Source organism: Odocoileus virginianus, chromosome 1 (genome assembly GCF_023699985.2).
Source record: "Odocoileus virginianus isolate 20LAN1187 ecotype Illinois chromosome 1, Ovbor_1.2, whole genome shotgun sequence".
Classification (NCBI taxonomy): Eukaryota; Metazoa; Chordata; class Mammalia; order Artiodactyla; family Cervidae; genus Odocoileus; species Odocoileus virginianus.
The window spans coordinates 59,864,796-59,886,818 of record NC_069674.1 but is presented as its reverse complement, the minus strand read 5'-3'; the positions used below and the strand labels follow the sequence as shown (position 1 = coordinate 59,886,818).

At 42.1% G+C, this 22,023-nt stretch overlaps 1 long non-coding RNA gene across 1 annotated transcript in view; it reads right to left on the bottom strand.

Annotated features, from left to right (window-relative positions):
- Nucleotides 1–19,630, bottom strand: part of LOC110134730 (uncharacterized) — a 40,834-nt gene extending 21,204 nt beyond the window's left edge. Inside the window, exons 1-2 of the long non-coding RNA XR_011488091.1 lie at nt 14,060–19,630; nt 3,467–3,549 (exon numbers count right to left, since the gene is read on the bottom strand). This is a non-coding gene — a long non-coding RNA (uncharacterized lncRNA). The remainder of the gene's footprint in view (nt 1–3,466; nt 3,550–14,059) is intronic.
- Nucleotides 19,631–22,023: the final 2,393 nt, after the last annotated feature.

The following is a 22,023-nucleotide window of genomic DNA, read 5'->3' as shown; positions in this document are numbered from 1 at the left end:
CAAAGAACAGATGCTTTTGAACTGTGGTGCTAGAGAAGATGCTTCAGAGTCCTTTGAACTACAAGGAGATCAAACCAGTCAATCCTAAAGGAAATCAACCCTGAATATTCATTGGAAGCTCTGATGCTGAAGCTGAAGCTCCAATTCTTTGGCCACCTGATGTGAAGACCTGACTCATCAGAAAAGACCCGGATGCTGGGAAAGATTGAAGGCAGGAGGAGAGGGGATGGCAGAGGACGAGTTGGTTGGATGGCATCACTGACTCGATGGACATGAATCTGAGCAAACACCAGCAGATCATGAAGGACAGGGAAGCCTGGCATGCTCAGTCCACGAGGTCACAAAGAGTTGAACACAACTTAGTGAATAAGTAACAACATGTGTATCAGCCAGGACCCTGGAAATGAGTGGTATCACTCAAATTGCACCCTCAGATTGGTGCAATTTGAGTGGGTGGACAGAACATAGGAAAATCACTGGAGGCAGCACAGCATTCTGAGACAAGCAAGAGCACTGCTGGACCCTAGAGAGAAAGGGCTTGGTGGGTGAGGCTGTCTGAGAAGAGTAATGGCATTTGGTTCAGGGTTGCAGTCAGCCAGCACCTCTGCAGGGAAGAACCAGGTAAGTAAAGACCTGCCTCACTCCTTTTCCGCCTTTGATCCTCTGCAATTGCTCCCATTGAACAGACCCAACCTAAAGCCAAAAGCAAAGGGACTTCTTTGCTGTAGGCAGACTTCCCAGGGCTGCAGGCAGTGTGGAGAGGAGGCTGCAGATGCAGATGGAAAAGCTGTGGCACAACTCATGTATCCAGTTGCCTACTTCACATCTTTTGATGTCTCAAGGCACTTCAAATTCAGCATGTCCCCAACCAAACCATTCATCTAACCCCTCTTAAGATACAGTCAGCCTGGTCTTCTTGCATGCTCCATTAGCAATACATTTATGGAAGCCAGAAACCTGGAGGTCATTCCTGACTCCTTTCCCTCTCCACCCATAGTCAGTCTATCACCAAGGCCAGCTAGTTTTGAGTGTTTTTTCTTTTCCCTTTTCTTTTCTTTTGGCTGTACCACAGGACTTGAGAGATCTTAGTTCCCCAGTCAGGGAATAAACCTAGGGCCTGGCAGCTAAAGCTAAGAGACTCATCACTGGACCTCTGGGGAATTCTCCCAACTGGTTTTATATAACTTAAATTCAGTGAAAGAAAAAAAAAAGAAGAAAAAACACTTTCTCATGGTACTTTGATTTTTGAGGAGAGATGGGAAAACAAGTAAGGAAGGCCAGGCCAGGACTGCCAGATCCCTGTTTTTTATAAGCCCTGTTGGGGACTTCCCTGGTGGTCCAGTGATTAGAACTCTGCACTTCTACAGCAGGGGGTGTGGGTTCTATATCTGGTCAGGGAACTAAGATCCTGCATGCGGCACAGTCTGGCTAAAAAAAAAGTCTTGTTCTTCAGCTTCTCTTCGATCTCATGAGACCGCTATATTCTTCTGGTAGAACATCTTTTGCTTAATTTAGCTAGAGTTAGTTTTCTGCTGCTTGAACAAGGGCCTTAATGAAGAAAGCAAAATGTTTAATTAGGAAACTAACTGAAAAAATACTTGCTCCTCAAACATGTTATCACTCTTCAGAACTTTCAAGGTGTCTGAAACTTTTCTCTATTTTTAAATGTATTTTCCAAAGAGAAGCAGTAAAAGAGCATTATGTTCATTAAAAAATGTTGAGTAGAGCTATGTATAAATTCAATTACAGCACATGTTCTTACGTGAACAACAGGCATCTCTTGGAGGAAGGAGTAGAGGTGATTGGTATTTTCCTCTTTGAGTCTTTGGTCCCCATATTTTTTATTCTGAGTACCTTTTATTTCTATAATTGGGCTTTACAAAGCAAATAAGTGTTGTCTTAAACATAAACTATACAAATTATAGTGTATTGGTGCTGGGAAGAAGGTAAGAAAGCTCAATACTGCATACCAAGGCAAATAGCAAGAAACAGCTATTACAGAACTGTACTAAACACAAAACTAAGGGCTGGGTCTGAGGCAAAAGACAAGAGAGGGGTTGCTTAAATGAGAGAAAACTACCATCGAAAGGGATTTTTTTCCACCAGGTTTCAAACTACTCAAGAAAGTGGTTATACTTCTGCATATTTAAGAGTTGTTTCTGAGCTTATCAACAAGAAAGTGTTTTCTTTTTCCAAATTAGGCTATGGAAATTCATTTTCAACCAGTCTAAAAGAGATTAATCACACCTGGGATGCTTCCTTAGCGCATAGTATAGCAACACCCCCAAGGTGAGCCTCCAGGGGGAACTGCTGGGTTCCTCCTACAGCTAAGGAGACAAACCATCCAATGCAGACAGTGATCCACGGCAAAGTCTCAGCAGAAGACTCCTCTGCAGTGAGTTAATCGAGTAATAACAATCTTGTAGTAACAGTTACACAACAACAGCCATGCAGCTTTCTAGAAACCACTGATTAAACCTCATGTACTTTATGTTTTCCTACCAAAATGAACAGTTTCACTAACAGGTTTTAATTGATAAAGTAGAGCATTTGCCTCATACAAGGAGGAACTCCTTAAAACTATGTGTGTGTGCACATATATGTGTCTGTACATACATATATATATATAACTATAGAATTGGCATAATTTTATCATCTACACTAAAATGTTTAGGCATAGAGCCAAAAATCTCAGAGGATGCTTTCTTCTGGCACAAATAAACAGTGTGTGTTAGCTGCTTAGTCGTGTCCAACTCTCTGCAACCCCATAGACCGCAGCCCCAGCAGGCCCCTCTGTCCATAGGATTCTCCAGGCAAGAACACTGGAGTGGGTTGCCATTTCCTTCTCCAAAAGGAACTATAGAAAGAAAGAAAGTGAAGTCGCTCAGTCGTGTCCAACTCTTTGCAACCCCATAGACTGTAGCCTACCAGGCTCCTCCATCCATGGAATTTTCCAGGCAAGAGTACTAGAGTGGGTTGCCATTTCCTTCTCCCCAAATAAATAGTAATAATGGATAATTTAAAAGAGCTCACTATACTGGATTATAATAAGTAATATCTAAGTATGAGATCATGATGTTACATATTTCATGCACTGTTCAATCAACTACTTTAATTATAGTTTTGGTTACATCTGTGAAATGTAACAACACCATCTATCTCATAAGATGTTATGAAGATCAAAGACATATTAAATTTAAAGTACTCAGAACAGGGCCTAGCATACAAGAAGGTTTAATAGGACAAATGATATTTCATTAAAAGGATATATCATAACTCTATTCCCTACAAATGGTTCATGGACACATTTGGTAGATAGCTGCTCAGAGAAAGTCAGAAAGGTGAGAGAGCACACACCAGCTAACCTCTGAGATGAGAGGGTGTTGGTGGCATTTAGTAGAGAAAGAACAGCAACAGTGACCAAGCTACAAGAAGGACAGTCTTGAACAATGAAGAATTCGCTCACCTCTAAGGTCACTATAGAGAAACATTGCCGTTCCTCTTAACGCTGCGATCCCACTTCCTGTCATTCCTTTCCCACGGATTTATCTGCAGACAAACAAGCAAAAATGGTACGTGTAGAAGTTTATTCAATGTAGTTTTGTTTATCATAGTAACAGTTATGAAATAAACCAAATGTCCTTGTTAACATGGGACTAAATAATAATATGCAGTACATTCAACTAATGGAATGCTATGCAGCAGTGTACAGAGACTGAGAAACTTCCGTGTATGCTAATATGGAGAGATTTCCAAAATGTCTTCAATATTAAGTAGGAAAAGAGTGATGTACACAGCATGCTAACACTTGGGAGCAGATAAGAAGCCATATTTACATGTTATTTTATTTGTATACAAAATACAAGAAATTAAAAAACATGGTTATGCAGGAAAGGGTTTGCAGGCAGAGGCAGGAATGAGGTAGATGGGACAGGTAGATTTTTTCAGTGTTTGCCCTTTTCTTTTTTTTTCCATCTTTAAAATGTTTTGGCTGTGCTCCACAGCAAGTGGGGTCTTAGTTTCCCAGCCAGACATGGAACCTAAGACCCCTGCATTGGAAGTGTGAAGTCTTAACAACTGGACTGCCAGGGAAGTCCCTGCCTTTTTCTAAAAAAAAATAAAAGAAAAACATTAAAGTCATGAACATTGTGCTGTTTTTTTTTAACTAAGAAATAGGGGGTGGGATAGGTTTCCCTCAAGCATTTGTGGAATCTGGACCAAGAACAGAAATGGAGGCCCACAGACCCTTAAGTCTAAACATGTAGAAGTTACACAAAGAAATCAGGCTTGTTCAGGGTAGCGCCATACACCGTATAGAAGCCATAAATCAAACTAACAAACTGTTAAGTAAAATATGTTCTCTTCTCCTACCTTGAAAAATAAGTTTCTTAATGACAGAAAAAGATAAATAAGGGCGGTCCATTGATGGTTTGGTGATGTTTGGAAGAGTGATACAATAATGATGAACATAATACACAATGAATTTGTATTTATTCCACACTTTTGTTTTGGACTTCATTTCAATAAAACCACTAATTATGTAGTTTTCATTAAGATTTTTGAAAGTGAAAGAGGAGAGTGAAAAACTTGGCTTAAAGCTCAACATTCAGAAAACTAAGATATGGCATCTGGTCCCATCACTTCATGGGAAATAGATGGGGAAACAGTGGAAACAGTGGCAGACTATTTTTTGGGGCTCCAAAATCATTGCAGATGGTGATTGCAGCCATGAAATTAAAAGACACTCCTTGGAAGGAAAGTTATGACCAACCTAGACAGCATATTAGAAAGCGGAGACATTACTTTGCCAACAAAGGTCCGTCTGGTCAAGGCTATGGTTTTTCCAGTGGTCATGTATGGATGTGAGAGTTGGACTGTGAAGAAAGCTGAGTACCAAAAAATTGATGCTTCTGAACTGTGGTGTTGGAGAAGAGTCTTGAGAGTCCCTTGGACTGCAAGATCCAACCAGTCTATCCTAAAGGAGATCAGTCCTGGGTGTTCATTGGAAGGACAGATACTGAAGCTGAAACTCTAGTACTTTGGCCTCCTCATGCAAAGAGTTGACTCAATGGAAAAGACCCTGATGCTGGGAGGGATTGGGGGCAGAAGGAGAAGGGGACGACAGAGGATGAGATGGCTGGATGGCATCATTGACTCGATGGACATGTGTTTGAGTAAACTCCGGGAGTTGGTGATGGACAGGGAGGCCTGGTGTGTTGTGATACATGGGGTCGCAAAGAGTTGGACACCACTGAGTGACTGAACTGAACTGAATCAAGATTTTTGCATATTTTGAGTTCTATAGACAGTGTGTTAAATTAGCAAATCATTATTGAGTAATTAAAGTTTTTTCTTTAATTAGTTTCAGTTTGAGGAAACTGCCCTACTGAGGCTGAAACAACTGGAATTGTCAATAATTTTTAAAGCAATACTTAGATTGGAAACAAACTGAAATTTAGATATCATATTCAAGCATTATAACAGCATCCTTATTGCAAAATATTTACATTTATCCCATTAATGCAGAGTACATCATGTGAAATGCATGGCACAAGCTGGAATCAAGATTGCCAGGAGAAATATGAATAACTTAGATACACAGATGACACCACCTTTACGGCAGAAAGTGAAGAAGAACTAAAGAACCTCTTGATGAAAGTGAAAGAGGAGAGTAGTGGCTTAAAACTCAACATTCAAAAAACTAAGATCATGGCATCTGGTCCCATAACTTCACAGCAAAGAGATGGGGAAACAATGGAAACAGTGAGAGACTTTATTTTGGGGGGCTCCAAAATCACTGCAGATGGTGACTGAAGCCATGAAATTAAAAGATGCTTGCTCCTTGGAAGAAAAGCTATGACCAACCTAGACAACATATTAAAAAGCAGAGACATTACTTTGCTGACAAAGGTCTATCTAGTCAAAAGCTATGGTTTTTCCAGTAGTCATGTGTTGGACTATAAAGGAAGCTGAGTGCCGAAGAATTAATGCTTTTGAACTGTGGTGTTGGAGAAGACTCTTGAGAGTCTCTTGGACTGCAAGGAGATCCAACCAGTCCATCCTAAAGGAAATCAGTACTGAATATTCATTGGAAGGACTGATGCTGAAGCTGAAAGTCCAATTCTTTTGCCACCTGATGCAAATAACCGACTCATTTGGAAAAGACCCTGATGCTGGGAAAGACTGAAGGCAGGAGGAGAAGAGGATGAAAGAGGAAGAGATGGTTGAATGGCATCACTGACACGATGGAAGTGTGAGTACGCTCTGGGAGTAGGTGATGGACAGGCAAGCCTGGTGTGCTGTAGTCCATGGGGGTCACAAAGAGTTGGACATAACTGAAGGACTGAACTGACAGACTGATAAATTAATAGCACTCAGTTGTCCTTTTAATCATCTCTCAAAGTGATATTTATATCTATACTCGTGCTAAGTCACTTCAGTCATGCCTGACTCTTTGTGACCCTATGGACTGTAGCCTGCCAGGCTCCTCTGTCCACAGGGATTCTCCAGGCAAGAGTACTGGAGTGGGTTTCCATGCCCTCCTCCAGGGGAATCTTTGTGACCCAGGGATCAAACCCATGTCTCCTGTGATTCTTGCATTGCAGGTGGATTGCAGGCACTGCTGAGCCACTGGAGAAGCCCCATTTTTATCTATATAGTATTTCTTAAATTCTTTTCATTTTTGAATTTTCAATGCTGAGATATTACAAAGAAAACTAGAAATAGCACACCTCTTTCAGTGCCCTACTTCAAAGGACTCAAAATCTCAGAATTTGCCCAGGTCTTCCTGAAGTATGAATACCACTGGTTTCTTCCAAGTTGGGAAACTAAAGGACATCCCTGGTGGTTTAGTGGTTAAGAATTCACCTGTCAATGCAGGGGACCCAGGGTTTGATCCCTAATTGGGCAAGATTCCACATGCCTTGGGGCAACTAAGTCCGTGCACCACAACTACCAAGTCTGAGGGCCCTAGGGCCTACGCTCTGCAACAAGAGATGTCGCAGCAATGAGAAACCTGCTCACCATGAGTAGAGAAAGCCCGCATGCAGCAACAAAAACCCAGTGCAGCCAAAAATAAATAAATCATAAAGAATTTTTTTTTAAGTTGGGAGACTATATACATCAAAATAAATTATGGAAAAGTGTCCGTAATACTTAAAATCTCAAGACTGGTAAGATGGTAAAGGAACTCTGAAGTTAGTTGACACAAGTGAGGATGTGGTCAACATAATGCAGTCAGCAATGAATTACTCTTCTTTCAAAGTATCTCAAACCACAACAGAGCTGAGGATGTAATGGCAAACAATTTCACAGAAGCACCAGAAGCGTGTAGGAAAACCCATACCAGCCATCCAAGACAGAAAGAGACGGATGCAGAGAGCTAGGCGATAAAACCTTCTCTAAAGAGAGCTGTTAGGGGGAGAAAAACCCCAAGCCACAGAAGGAAAGGCAATTAATCCAGTTATTTCAATAAACTTGGACTTCTTACTACAATATTTCTAGAACATCCATGTGACTGTGATCTTGACAGTACAGTCATCTATTTATAATGTAGCAGCAAGGATTTGATACAAAATTATAATATCCTGAGTACTTTATTAATATATACAGTTAAAATTTGATACTCTGATTACTCACTAACAGGATATATCTTAAAGTAAGGGAAAACGGTTATTAAGGAGTAAGAGGAAAAGGGAAAATTAAAGGCATTCATCTATATAGAAAGATGATTGTATAAGGTGAGCACTGAGAGGGCTGATTTATCTGGGTGGACCTATTTTTATTCGTAACTCCTATGTTCACCTCTTACAGCATGTGAAGTAGCCTGTGTTGCAATGACCTGTTTATCTGCTTCCCTTACCACTATACTCTAAGCTTAAGGTTAAAGTTGGTGACTACAGTGTTCTTCACTGTGTTTCCAATAATTACACACGGTCTAATACACAGTAAGTACTAGTAACTGAATGGATGAGTGGGTGGATGGATGGATGAATGGATGGATTGGTGGGCAGATGGATGGGTAGGTGGGTAGGTGGGTGAATAAATGGGTGGGTGGATGGGTAGGGGAATGGGTTAGCTCAGGTGTCGCTGGTGTTAGGGAGCTGCACAATCCTTGGCGACAGTAAATAGGAAAGTTTCCTCATGCCCATGGGAAGCTGGGCTGCAAATGCCACAATCACAAACATCTGTCAGATACCACTAACCTCTGCAACCGTTTGCTCAAATTCCTGGTGCTTACCTTCAAAAAATTTCAAATGTTGGAAGAATAATCTTAGAAATCCAAACCTAAAAACTGATATAAAATATACCACATTCTCACAATCTGCAACACCTTTCAGAGACAGCTTCCGTCAGTCAATGCAAAGCTATCTTTTTTTGACTGAAATCTTTCCTTATTTTAAAGTTTTATTGAGAAATAATTCACATACCATATGATTTACCCATTTAAAGCACACAACTCAATGGTTTTTAGTATTTTCACAGAATTGTGCAACTGCCAAAATGAATTTTAGAACATTTTCATCACCCCAAAAGAAACACTGTACCCAATAGCAGCCTCTTCTTATTTCTCTTTCCCTCATCTCCTGCAAACCACTTATCTTCTCTCTGTTTCTATAGATTTCCTGTTCTGGACATTTCATATAAACACAATCATGGAATATGTGGTCTTTTGTGACTGGCTTCTTTCACTTTGCATCATGTCTTCAAGGTTCATCTACACTGTAGCATGTATCCGTGCTTAACTCCTTTTGATCACTGTAAAATGTTCTAATGCATATCACATTCTACTTATCCATTCATCAATTGATTGACATCTGGGTTGTTTCCAGTTTTTGACTATTATTAACAATGCTTCCATAAACAGTCATGTGCAATTTTTTGTGTGGACATAACATTTTCATTTCCCTTGGGTATGGCACAGAGGGGAATTTTTGGGTCATTCATTATTTCTATGTTTAACCTTTTGAAGAAATGCACACTCTTTCCCAAAGCAACTGTACCATTTAACATCCCGTCAGCAAAATATGAGGGTTCCCATTGTTCCTCACCCTCATTCACCCTTGTTTTTATCTTGTTTGTTTTTTTTTTAACACAAGACAATCTTGTAAGGTAGGCAGATTCTGACTCCTGGACCCTCCTATTCCCTTTTATTCCCTCTCCTTCCTAATTGAGTCTTCTGTCAAGAACCCAATGCTTTTCCCAGGCAATGTCTCTTTTCATTCCTATAAGCTGCTGTTGCCCAAACTCTAGAGCACTGATTCCTTCTTAATTCCTCAGCCATTATGCTTTATCCTTGAAGTTCCTGAGGGGTGCCACACTCAAGAAGTGCAGATTAACAACCCCAAACATCATTTTACAATAACTCAGTTATTTTACAATATTTTAAATGTAAAATATTTTACATTTTACAAACTCATTTTACAATAACAAGTTCTTTCCTTGATTTCTCAACACCAAGAAAGGAGTTGGGACAGACACACAGACACATGGTCCAAACCCCTCTGAAGGAAGGAAGGACTTTCTTCCCAGCTGGGAGTAGAAGGAGGAACATGTGGTGCAGTCAGCTGCAAGGAACTGCTTCTCCTGAGTTCTCTCCCTTTCCAAGGCAGCCCACATTCTCTGACTGAGCAAATTGGAGATTTAAAGACACATTCATTCTGGTCTGGCAGAGAACACTCTCTCCACAGTTCCTTGCCAAATTGGCCAAGGTTCTGTTGAGCCTGCACTATAGTTCAGCTTCAACCTCCGCCCAATACTGTTTCCTTCATCTTCCTTCACAGCTGTTGATTCCTAATAAACATCTTACACCCATCTCAGCAGCTGGTTCCAGAGAACCCAAGCTATGTGAGTTTGTACCAGGAGTAGTCCAACAAAGTAGGCAATAAGATGGGGTTCTGGAGCAGTTATTTACCTCGGGCAGGTGGTGAGGACACCAGTTACTGGCAGGAGGAACACAGCTCTGGGGCAAGGTGGCAGCCTAACTGTTAAAACTTTCACCTGTGGTGAATTGGGAGCATGTACTGGTAGGAGGGAAGGTACCAGCTAGAATGATTTATCAGGCATTTGAGATGTATGGAGAAAAGAGCAGGTGCATGGATAAGAGTAGTGGTGTGATCGCTAGGAGTTAGTGATGCGCTACAGAAAGATAATGAACACTGAAGGACTGAGTAAGAGGCAACTGAAAGCTAGGAATGGAAGCCAGAGGGCTTCTTTAAGTGTATATGAAGCAGCTCTCATTTCCTCTAGGAGGGTGGAGAGCCAAATTCAGGAGGCTTCAATGTCCAATCAAGGTCCCTGAGGTTTTGACTTTCAGACTCCTCTGAACTTGCTGAGCCTGCAGACTCAGAGAAGCTGTTCACCTACACTGCTAGTAGCTATCACCCCTCCAGCTCCCCACCTCAGAAGACAATGCAGAAGCCTTTCCCCCTTCAAGGTATCATGTGGCATTTGCTCAGATAATTGCAAAGGGTAACTCCTGGACATTTCAAGAACTGCTGGAACAAGATCTGCACAGATGCTGATACCCAGAGACTTGAAGCATCACCACAAGCCCCTTGTTCAGAGAAATGATATGAAGCCTAGATAATAGATGAAATCCTAGCCAAGTCCTGGCTTGGTGGTCGACTGTGTCCGTGAATCCACCCTGTGTTCTGTTCCCTTCTTGCCAAATGTACCATTAGGTTGACATCCTTGGCAACTCCCACATCAAGTCCTTGGTCTGCAGGGTTAAGAGCTGTCATGGGAAAGGCCATGTGGAAGGCTCTTGAACCCCTTCTCCCTTCAAGACAGTGACTCTGCATCCTGGGGGAAAAAGTAGAGATTAGTGTCACTCTTAAAGATAAAAAAGATGCAAGGGTGGTGGTTCCCAAATATCTCCATCTAATTTGCTAAAGCAGACCCTGAAGAAACCAGATGGACCCTGGAAGATAACTGTAGACCAGGGGTCAATGAACTTTCTCCATAAAGGTAAGGGTAATTAATATTTAGATTTTGCTGATCATAGAGTTTCGGTTTCAATTACTCAATTCTACAGTTGTAGCATGAAAGCAACTACAGAAATTTGTAAATGTGGCTGGATTCCAAAAAAATATGGTAATATATTTTTTAAATAAAATAAATTTAATACACAAAACAGGCAGATGTGACTCTCAGGCTCAAGTTTGCTGACTCCTGCTAGACCACAACAAGCATGACCACATAGGAGCCTAAATTACAGACACCATCTTTTGCTCGAGAAAGTAGCATGGCCTCCGGAATATGTCCTGTGGTCTTGACATGGTGAATGACTTTTCTATCACAGCCAAGAAAGGTAATCAGCCCCGAGTTGGGGAAGCCACAGGTTTTAGATCCGCCTCATTCACAAGCTGGGACGAGTGACAGGGGAATGTGCAGAGTGAGGGATGTCCTCCACTCCTCACCCCCTTTCTGCTCTCTCCTTTCCTCCCTCCTCAGATGCGAATGCTCAGAGTTGCCTCTGCCTCCTCTCTCCTCTCTGCATCCAAACAGCTCCTTCTCTACCCCCCCTGCCCTTGCTCTCTCCCGATTGCCTTCCCCTTATGCTCTGGGGCCCTTAGCCCTGGCTTTTCAGCTCCCTCCTTTACTCCTCTCTTGGCACTGGAATCTTGCTGTGGCTCAATCCTGCCACATAGCTTCTCCTGGAGACCCCTTCCTCCACTTTCAGAGCCTTACCCCATAGCACTTCCCAAACTGGTGTCCTGTGGACTATCCCACAAAGTATGCAGAAGTTTCCATGAGCCACTAGGTTTGGGAAATACTGGGCTAAATAAAATTAGGGTTTTTTTTTTGTTGTTGTTGTTGTTAAAAAGGGGGGGATCAAAAATAGTTCATATTCACATCAAATGGACAATATACATTTTTAGTTTTACCCTAGAGCTATGTAAACTTCTGCCCTCTGTTGTATTTATTACATAGATATACTACAGGAGATCTCTGTACTATCCTGGTATTCTTCAGAACATGACACTTATCAATTACATTATGGGCATTATGTTTATTAGGCCAGACAAGCAAGAGGTGACCAACAGGCTAGAGGCCTTGGTAACACCTTCACAGATGTTCCAGGAGATGTGAGATAAACTCTGAATATATACGGGCCTGCTACATTTATAGCTCAGTGGTCAGGGGTATGCTGAAATCCCCTTCTAGAGGAAAAACAAATTATACATCTTTTACCATCTACCATGAAGAAGGATGCACAATGCTGGTTTGGATTCTGAAGATGTCGTTTTCTACTGCTAGTGATAGTTTCATGGCCCATGTACTGAGTGAGGTGATTGGCTGCTGGATTTTGAGGACTGCAAAGTGGGAAAGGGCTCTAGAGCAGGTTCAGGCTGTGATGTGAGCAGCCCTTCTGGCCACAGTGGCAAAGATGGAGGTGATTCATGGGCCAGAAGTATGGACTCTCACTTAGCAAGACAGATCTTCATACTGGTCACCCCTTTTGAGTGGAAAGAGAAGGACCTAAGGCTAATAATTACCATTGTTGAACAGAGACCAGCAAAGAGCCAGCCCCTGGTATGACACCATTCCTTGAAGAGACCAAGTGGCCAACTTGCAATGAATTGACTATACTGGGCCCCCTCAAACCTAGAAAAACCAGCACTTCAAGAATATACACATATTTTGGCTATAGATTTGCCTTTTCCATCTGTAGGCCTTAGCCATGACCACTATCTTAAGGGCTTACAGAGTGTTTGATCCACTGGTATGAAATCCCATACAACATCACATCAGACTGTGGGACCACATCCCAGCAGAAGAGCAAGAGTGGGCCCAGGACCATGGGCTCCACGGGCTGCAGCACATTCCACATTTCTCAGAAACTGCCCAGCCGAGAGAGCCTCGGCAATTGGCTGAGGGCGCAGCTGAAGTATGGTCATTGGCATTACTCTGACAGGATGGGGTCCCAATCTCTAGGGTGCAAAATAATCATCAAATGAAAGACCTTTTTATACTTTTCCCAGACATACCAACTGGTTAGTCTTCAGAGCATAGACTCCATCTTAGCCCTGCTTCTGGAGCAACTGACCTGGAATAAGAATTATGTCGACCACAGCAGTGGTACATCAGAGTCTCTGTCCCCCTTCTCCCACCAACTTTCTTATAAACTTTAACCGCCTCAAATTTTCTCTTTTTAGTGCTTCCCCAAAGCACCTTCTTCCTCCTCAGGCTGCACAGTGGAAAGTGGGCCCCAGACTTCGGGCCTACCTGGCAGGAATCCCTGGGGACCCAGGACTATGGACCTGCCCCTCCCTCTCAGTCTCTCTCTCTTTAAAGCATATTTCACCTCATTCACTGCCAGTCCCCAGGGGAGAGGAAGCTCTGGACAAGCACAGGTTGTATTTTTGTCCCAGTCACACACATCCTTTCAGTGGCAGTGACAGCTAATAGCTTAATGAAGTAAACCCTACAGCTATTTGCATTTTTAAAAAGTTATTAGCCCCAAGAATGCCTTTCTAATGAAGAATTTCAGGCAACAATGACATAATAACAAAGCTGAGTGCTCCCTCTACCCTTCCAAACACACTGTTGGCTGCATGCAACCCTTTGGTTCAGTCCAAGAGCATTAAGATAACAAAAATAACAAATGACTGAGTCTTTATTATATGCTAGCCATGGGCTGGGCCTTTTACATTCCTCTAAACCCCACACCAACTTTGGGTTAGATACATAGCTGAGGCTTGGAAAACCAAGTGGTTCTCCAGGGGCATGCAGCTTGGAAATGACAGAGAGAAAATCCACTCAGCTATTTTGACTTTGAGTGCCCAGCCCACTGGAGCAGCCGGAAAGCCACTCCCAGCAGACACACAAGCCAGGCAGCCTTAGCAACAGCTCAGCAGGACAGCACAGAGATCCGCACACAGTTTACTGTTGGATACACATCCAAAAGGTATTGTTCGCCATTTAGGGTCTGAAATAATATACCAGCCTGGGGACAAAATGTGTTTGAGTGGGACATTCTTGGATCAGTAGAGAAATTTCCACAGTTTTGAGTTAATGTCCTTACTTTAAAGCAATAATGAAGCTATGTACCTACCTGTATGAGAGCTGTGAGTTAGGAAAAGGCCCTTATTTTGGCGTGTGAGGTGTCATATTGGTGAGGTGCTCATGCTCAATTGTGTCTGGCTCTTTGCAACACTATGGACCAAGTCCATCAGGCTCCTCTGTCCATGGGATTCTCCAGGCAAGAATACTGGAGTGGGTTGCCATTTCCTACTTCGGGGATCTTCCTGACCGGGGATCAAACCCGTGTCTCTTGCCTCTCCTGCATTGACAGGTGAATCCTTTAACCACTGCGCCACCTGCGGAGCTCCCATAGGTGGGGATGGAGAGCTGCTACTTAGCCATTTTCATTCGGAAATCTGAGTATAGATCTTAGTGACGGTCAGTTGTTGTAGGTGTGTGCTCAGAGCCAAGGAGAACGCTGTGGCCTCAGTCCTTCAAGGACCACACAGTACTCGAGCCCCAGTGCAGGGTTTAGTTCAGCGAATGACAGCTGACAGGGTAGAGGCAAAGCACCTATGAGCTGCTTCCCCTACAAGCTGCCTCCCCTTCAATGCAACATTGCTGCCGTCTGACTCTTTGCAACCTCATGGACTGCAGCACACCAGGCTCCCGTGTCCTTCATTGTCTCCTGGAATTTGCTCAAATTCATGTCCATTGAGTCAGTGATGCTCTCTAACCATCTCATTCTCTGCTGCCTCCTTCGCTCTTTCCCTTCAATCTTTCCCAGCATCAGGCTCTTCTCCAGGGCAATACTGTCATTCCTATGAATTTTATTAGGTCCATCCAGTGGTAGCATTTTTAGAAAAATATAGAGAAGTGGGACCTGGGGGAAAGGCAAGCAGGACGCTGCAGCCTTGGGGTGGCCAGGTGGGCATTGGGCACATTTCCCTGCAGGAGGACAGTCCCTCTCCCAGGAGGGTTGGGGTCTGATAGCTCTGGCAGCAACGGTGGGAGGTGGATGGGGAGGGGGGAAATGCAGGACGACCTCAGGCAGCAGAAGACTTAGCTGGTTCAAGGGCTGTTCCGCTTTAGTGCCCACCAGGGATTCTTGCAGCCAGGGTGTCTGGAGAGGTGGAGGCACACTCAGAGAGCTCAGACCAGTGCCTATTCACTAACCAGTTAAGAAGCATTTAACATTTTCCTGATGCTCACTGATGTACTGGGAACGGCCCTGGTTATGACACATGGAGACAGGAAAGGCTCCTGAGGAATACTGGAAGATCTCTGCACAGCGCTGTGACCAGAAATCCTTGGGCTACTGATCATTTCTTCCAGGGGCCAGTCTTCTTCCAGAGTTGTCTGGATACCTGGAGACACACTGCAAATAAAATTAAATACAGAGGAAACCACAGATGTTACATATAGTCAAAATACTAATGAAAGTTAAGATACAGTAATATATGTGCATCTTTATTAATGCATTCAACAAGATCCAGCGGTGGGTGAAGTAACTATTGAATTAGTAATGAATATAAATGGTATTTTGAGATGTCTGTGATGGCTGGATGTGATATGAATGTACCTGTGGTTTCTATTCTCAAAAGCACTGCTAATTCGACTGTGATTTGTTGCCTATATTCACAGTAGAAGGAAGTACTAAGTTTGATTTTATGACTTTAAGGTTAATGGCAATAAAGATATCATTTCTCCCATTCATATTCAGAGAGCCAGTGGGGAAAGTCCAGGGACCCCAGGTTGCTAATCTCCACCTAAGACTGTAGCACAGACCCAGTCCCTAATGTTTCATGTTCTCTAAGCCATCCTGAATTCGTGTACATCATTCGTGTACATGTTCTCTAAGACATCCTGAGTTGTGTGCACCAGCAGCTGGTGCCTAAATGCTTATCAACCCAGGATTCCATGGGAGGTATGAGGCAGGTACACTAGTGTCCTGATTTCCATTATGACCCAATTCCTGGGAAAACAGAAAACACTCCCTTTATTATGTAAATTCCTTGGAAAGCTCAGGTTGCCCTGGGGTCCCCAGTATACAGCTGCACATATCAAGCATCCAGGTACCCAGTGAGGGGACAGCTCCCTGTTGTTGTGTGTGAGTGTGATGTGAGTGTGATCACCAACTGCTCCCTGTTGCAGTGTGTGAGTGTGATGTGAGTGTGATCACCAACTGCCTTGGTAATGCTTGAGACACAAGAGAAGGGAAACTGATAGAATCCACCTGTGATGGCATGGACGGCACATCATGGAGAAGAATGCCTGACATTCCTTCCTTGACTGTGTAAGAGTTATACCTGTGTATAGGTTGACAAATTTATAATTATCTCCTGGTAAAAATAGGGTTGAAGAAAGACCATCTCCCACACAAAGACCTTTAAATAAAAGTTAGCAGTAGTAGATTTACTATGGCTTGAGTAGAGTAAGCTGGGACTAACAAATTTTGCAGCATAAAATGAAACTCAAATTTGATCATTACCACTGATGATATTTAAGTTGTAGCTATTATTTCAGGGAAGAAGAAAGCAAACAGCTTCCACCCAGGACACCAAATAATGCTGCTCTCTGTGCTATACACCTGAAACTGACACAATATTGTAAACCAACTATCCTGCAATAAAAAAATTTTTTTAAAATTGTTGCTCTAAGAGAATGTCAATCCACAATTCTGGAAGCTGCTGATAAATACTCAAATTGTCCTGACTCTTGTTAAGCCATTCTGAACACCAGAAGTAGCTGTAGCTGGAGGCAGTGAAAAATACATGCCCAGACCTTGACCTTTGAGCTATCTGCCCAACATTTTATTTCTTGACCTCAAGGATGCTCTGAAATTACCTACACAATGAAATTCTCCTTTAGACTGTTTGTTTTAGACTCTGTGCTGTCAGATACTGAGAATGTACCCAGCAGTGTGGCAATCAAGAATACAAATACCATTTGGCCATCCATACACTGAAGATTCTGTGTAAGTTATTAACAGGGCCCATGGTTCCATAATTGGCTTTGTGTGAGCTATAGCTTTGCCTTTAGACTTGCTGACCAGTAACTGCCAGTGGTGGGACAAAGATAGCTCCTTCATTTCTACTCAAAACCCTTTTGTTGTTCAGTTGCTCATTTGTATTAAAAAGCAGACACCTTACTTTGCTGTCAAAGGTCTGTCTAGTCAAAGCTATGGTTTTTCCAGTAGTCAGGTATGGATGTGAGAGTTGGACCATAAAGAAAGCTGAGTGCTGAAGAATTGATGTTTTTGAACTGTGGTTTTGGAGAAGACTCTTGAGAGTCACTTGGACTGCACGGAGATCCAACCAGTCAATCCTAAAGGAAATCAGTCCTGAATATTCATTGGAAGGACTGATGCTGAAGCTGAAGCTCTAATACTTGTCCGACTCACAGAGAGTCGGACACGACTGAGTGACTGAACTGACTGACTGACTGACTGACTCTTTGTGACCCCGTGGACTGCAGTATGCCAGGCTTCCCGTCTTTCACTATCTCCCAGAGTTTGCTCAAACTCCTGTCCATTGTGTTGATGATGTCATCCAACCATCTTATCCTCTGACGCCCGCTTTTCTGCTCTTGCCCTCAAACTTTCCCAACATCTAGGTCTTTTCCAATAAGCCAGGTCTTCAGATCAGGTGGCCAAAGTACTGGAGTCAGCATCAGAGCTTCCAATGAATATTCAGGGTTGATTTCCTTTAGGACTGACTGGTTTGATCTCCTTGTAGTTCAAAAGACTCTCAAGCATCTTCTCCAGCGCCACAGTTTGAAAGCATCAATTCTTGGGTGCTCAGTCTTCTTTACAGTTCAATTCTCACATCCATACGTGACTACTGTAAAAACTAGAGTTTTGACTATACAGACTTTTGTTGGCAAAGTGATGTCTCTGCTTTTTAATGCATTCTTTAGGTTTGTCATAGCTTTCCTCCCAAGGAGCAAGCAACTTTTAATTACATGGCTACAGTCATCATCTGCCATGATTCTGGAACCCAAGAAAATAAAGTTTGTCACTGCTTCCATTTTTTCCCCATCCATTTGCCATGAAGGGGTGGGACTGGATGCAATTATCTTAGTTTTTTGAATGTTGAGTTTTAAGTCAGCTTTTTTACTCCTCTTTCATCTTCATCAAAACCCTGGAAGGTAAGATTCTGTCAGGTTGACTCCTCATGGCCTAATGAGACTGGAACCTGTTCTTCCTCATTTAATCCCTACCTAAGTCACATTTCTCCTTATACCTAGTCAAAACTTGCCAAACTCAGTCTATATAGAAGTAAAGGAAGGAATCTGAATTAAATGACTGACATCAATATTCAGAATATAGAGAAGGAGGCCAGGAGAAAAATGGGTAATTATAATCAGGATTCATGATGATGAAGATGATGATGGCACATTTATTAAATGCCTCCTACACGGTGGAAACTCTGTGATTTATGAGCTAACACCTGTGTGTCTTTATGCTACCACCATACTGCTTTGATTACCATAATTTTGTGATATGCTCTGAAATCAGGAAGTGTGAGATCTCCAATCTTGTTCTTTTCCAAGATTACTTTGGCTATTTGGGTTGCTTGAGATTCCATATGCATTTTATGAGAGTTTTTCCATTTGTGCAAAAAATGCCATTGACATTTTGATAGGGTTGCACTGTGGGAATTAGGGGATGCACTTTAAAAAATACAACCCTATTTATTTCTTGTGTCACCCTATGAGATAGGTTCTATTATTTCTGAAATGCACATAAGAAAGTGGAGGCAGTGATCTTGTACCTTTTTACAAAATGTTGATACTGAGCTGTGGAAATTCAGGCAAGAGTTTTAAATTTCTTTCCCACTACTAATAATGAATATTATCATTATCATCTATCTCCATTCTTTTACCTTATTCCTACAATCTACTTTTGTCTGTGGAGTGTCTTGATAGGAGTTAGAGATTTGGCTCCAGAGGCCTAGGTCCCCAGACAGGGCTTTGACCACTGGATTATCCCAGCGGTGAGATCACAATCTGCCTGGAAAAATCAACCCCCACAGCTCTAACAAATTAGCACTGTATGTACTGGGATGGTTGATGCTCTTCACAGAGGACCATGCTAGGGCCATGACTAAGCCTTACCCCTGTACGTGTTGCTGTGGTAGCAGCTCTCCAGTGATTCACATGTGGTAGGAGTTCCAGAGATGGTGCCTGAAATTTATTGCCCAGGTGTACATTCCAAGTGATATTAGTCAGAACCATCCTTAGGGAAGGTGTGTGTGGAGCAGCCCAAATGAATAATGATTTTTAAAACAATTTTTCTTAGGGAAAAGTTCTAACATATTCATAAGTACAGAGTAGTATCATGACTGTCCATGTCTGTATTTTTATATGGATGAAATCAAGCTAGAAAGAGCACCAAGGACAGCTCTGAAGAGGAAAACAATGAGAAAGAAGACACACAGGAGGGAGTGATAAATGGGAGGGCCTGTGCTCAGACAAAGGCTCTTTGTAAGATGGATGACAGAGTGAAGGTGCACCACACCCTCAGGAACATTCCTGATGCCTCCCACAGGATTTAGGAATAAATCCATCAAACAAAAGTTAATATTTATTAAACCTTTCCTATGTGCTAAGCATGATTTTATAAACTTAAGAGGCAGCCATTATTATTATGGTGCTAAGCACCATCAAAAAAGCAAGAGAGTTCCAGAAAAACATCTATTTCTGCTTTATAGACTATGGCAAAGCCTTTGACTGTGTGGATCACAATAAACTGTGGAAAATTCTGAAAGAGATGGGAATACCAGACCACCTGACCTGCCTCTTGAGAAATCTGTACACAGGTCAGGAAGCAACAGTGAGAACTGGACATGGAAAAACAGATGGGTTCCAAATAGGAAAAGGAGTACATCAAGGCTGTATATTGTCACCCTGCTTATTTAACTGATATGCAGAGTACATCATGAGAAACGCTGGGCTGGAAGAAGCATAAGCTGGAATCAAGACTGCCAGGAGAAATATCAATAACCTCAGATACGCAGATGACACCACCCTTATGGCACAAAGTGAAGATGAACTAAAAAGTCTCTTGATAAAAGTGAAAGAGGAGAGTGAAAAAGTTGGTTTAAAGCTCAACATTCAGAAAACTAAGATCATGGCATCTGGTCCCATCACTTCATGGGAAATAGATGGGGAAACAGTGGAAACAGTGTCAGACTTTATTTTTGGGGGCTCCAAAATCACTGCAGATGGTGATTGCAGCCATGAAATTAAAAGATGCTTACTCCTTTGAAGGGAAGTTATGACCAACCTAGATAGCATATTAAAGAGCAGAGACATTACTTTGCCAAGAAAGGTCGGTCTGGTCAAGGTTATGGTTTTTCCAGTGGTCATGTATGGATGTGAGAGTTGGACTGTGAGGAAAGCTGAGCACTGAAGAATTGATCCTTTTGAACTATGGTGTTAGAGAAGACTCTTGAGAGTCCCTTGGACTGCATGGAGATCCAACCAGTCCATCCTAAAGGAGATCAGTCCTGGGTGTTCATTGGAAGGACTGATGTTGAAGGTGAAACTCCAAAACTTTGGCCACCTCATGCAAAGAGTTGACTCATTGGAAAAGACCCTGATGCTGGGAGGTATTGGGGACAGGAGGAGAAGGGGACGACAGAGGATGAGATGGCTGGATGGCATCACTGACTTGATGGGCATGAGTTTGAGTAAACTCCGGGAGTTGGTGATGGATAGGGAGGCCTGGCGTGCTGCAATTCATGGGGTCGCAAAGAGTCAGACACGACTGAGCAACCGAACTGAACTGAACTGAAGCACCATCTTACAGACTTACGAGATAGCCATTATTATTATTATTATTTGTAAGATGCCCATCTCACAAAGGAGAAAATTGCAGCTTTGAGAAGTTAAAGTTCACTTTTAAAAAGTTCTGTGGATGACCAATGTCAGAGGCAAGATTTAAACCCAGGATCGTCTGACTCAAGAGCCTCTACTAATAATATGCCTGTGTTTACAAAGCCTGATTCTTTGGCTTTGGGACTCAAAACCACTAGGGGACTTGTTAAAAGTAAGTCTGCTTATTATATGTACCATGGTGAGAGCTTGCTTTTATAACTTAACCCAGGTTACTTCAATGGTTGGTGTAATAACATGCTACTGAAAGAATTTCACTAACCAAGGCATTTAAAAAACATGATTAATATTGTCATTGGTTTCAAGGGAGATTTAAATAACTATATTGTCATTTTCTGAGGGAAAGAAGAATGTACAAAGATGAAAGCTATCTTTTAAATTAATAAGCCAGATTCTCTCCACGGCTTAAATCATTCATTGATTGTAAGGCAGGGACATGGAGAGTTAGAAGAACTCTTTAATTAGTGCCTTGGAATTTCATTGATAACAGGAAGTATTAAGTATCACGCTGAAATTTCTTTTAGCCCTTTTTAACTGGACTACCACGAGGCTTTCTTGGGTCCAGGTTTTGCCTGGTACATCCAAAAAAAAAAAAAACAAAAACAGATCAACTCCATAAGCCTTGACAAGAAACTTTCATCAAGGAATATTCTTTTCCTAGTCTTCATGAATTTTATTAGAAGGAATAATCTCAAAATAGAACTGATGATGGTTAAAATGTCACATCGTACAGTTTGTTAGAGATTTTTAAAAAGACCAAATTACCTTGATAAAATTTAGATCTGCAAATATTTGTTAAGGGTAATTAAATTTCATAAAAACAATGGTCACAAAAGAAAATTTACAATGGCAGAAGCTATAATGGATGCAATTTGATATTTGGTAGATGTATTAGATACTTCCTGATGTGGTACAATGGTAAAGAATTTGCCTGCCAATGCAGGAGACATAAAAGATGGAGGTTTGATCCCTGAGTTGGGAAGATCCCCTGGAGTAGGAAATGGCAACCCACTCCAGTATTCTTACCTGAAAAATTCCAGAGGAGCCTGGCAGGCTACAGTCCATGGGGTCACAAAAAAGTCAGATGTGACTGAGCATGCACACACACACACCACAAAACAGAAATAAATTCTCTCACTTCAGAAAATGTATTAT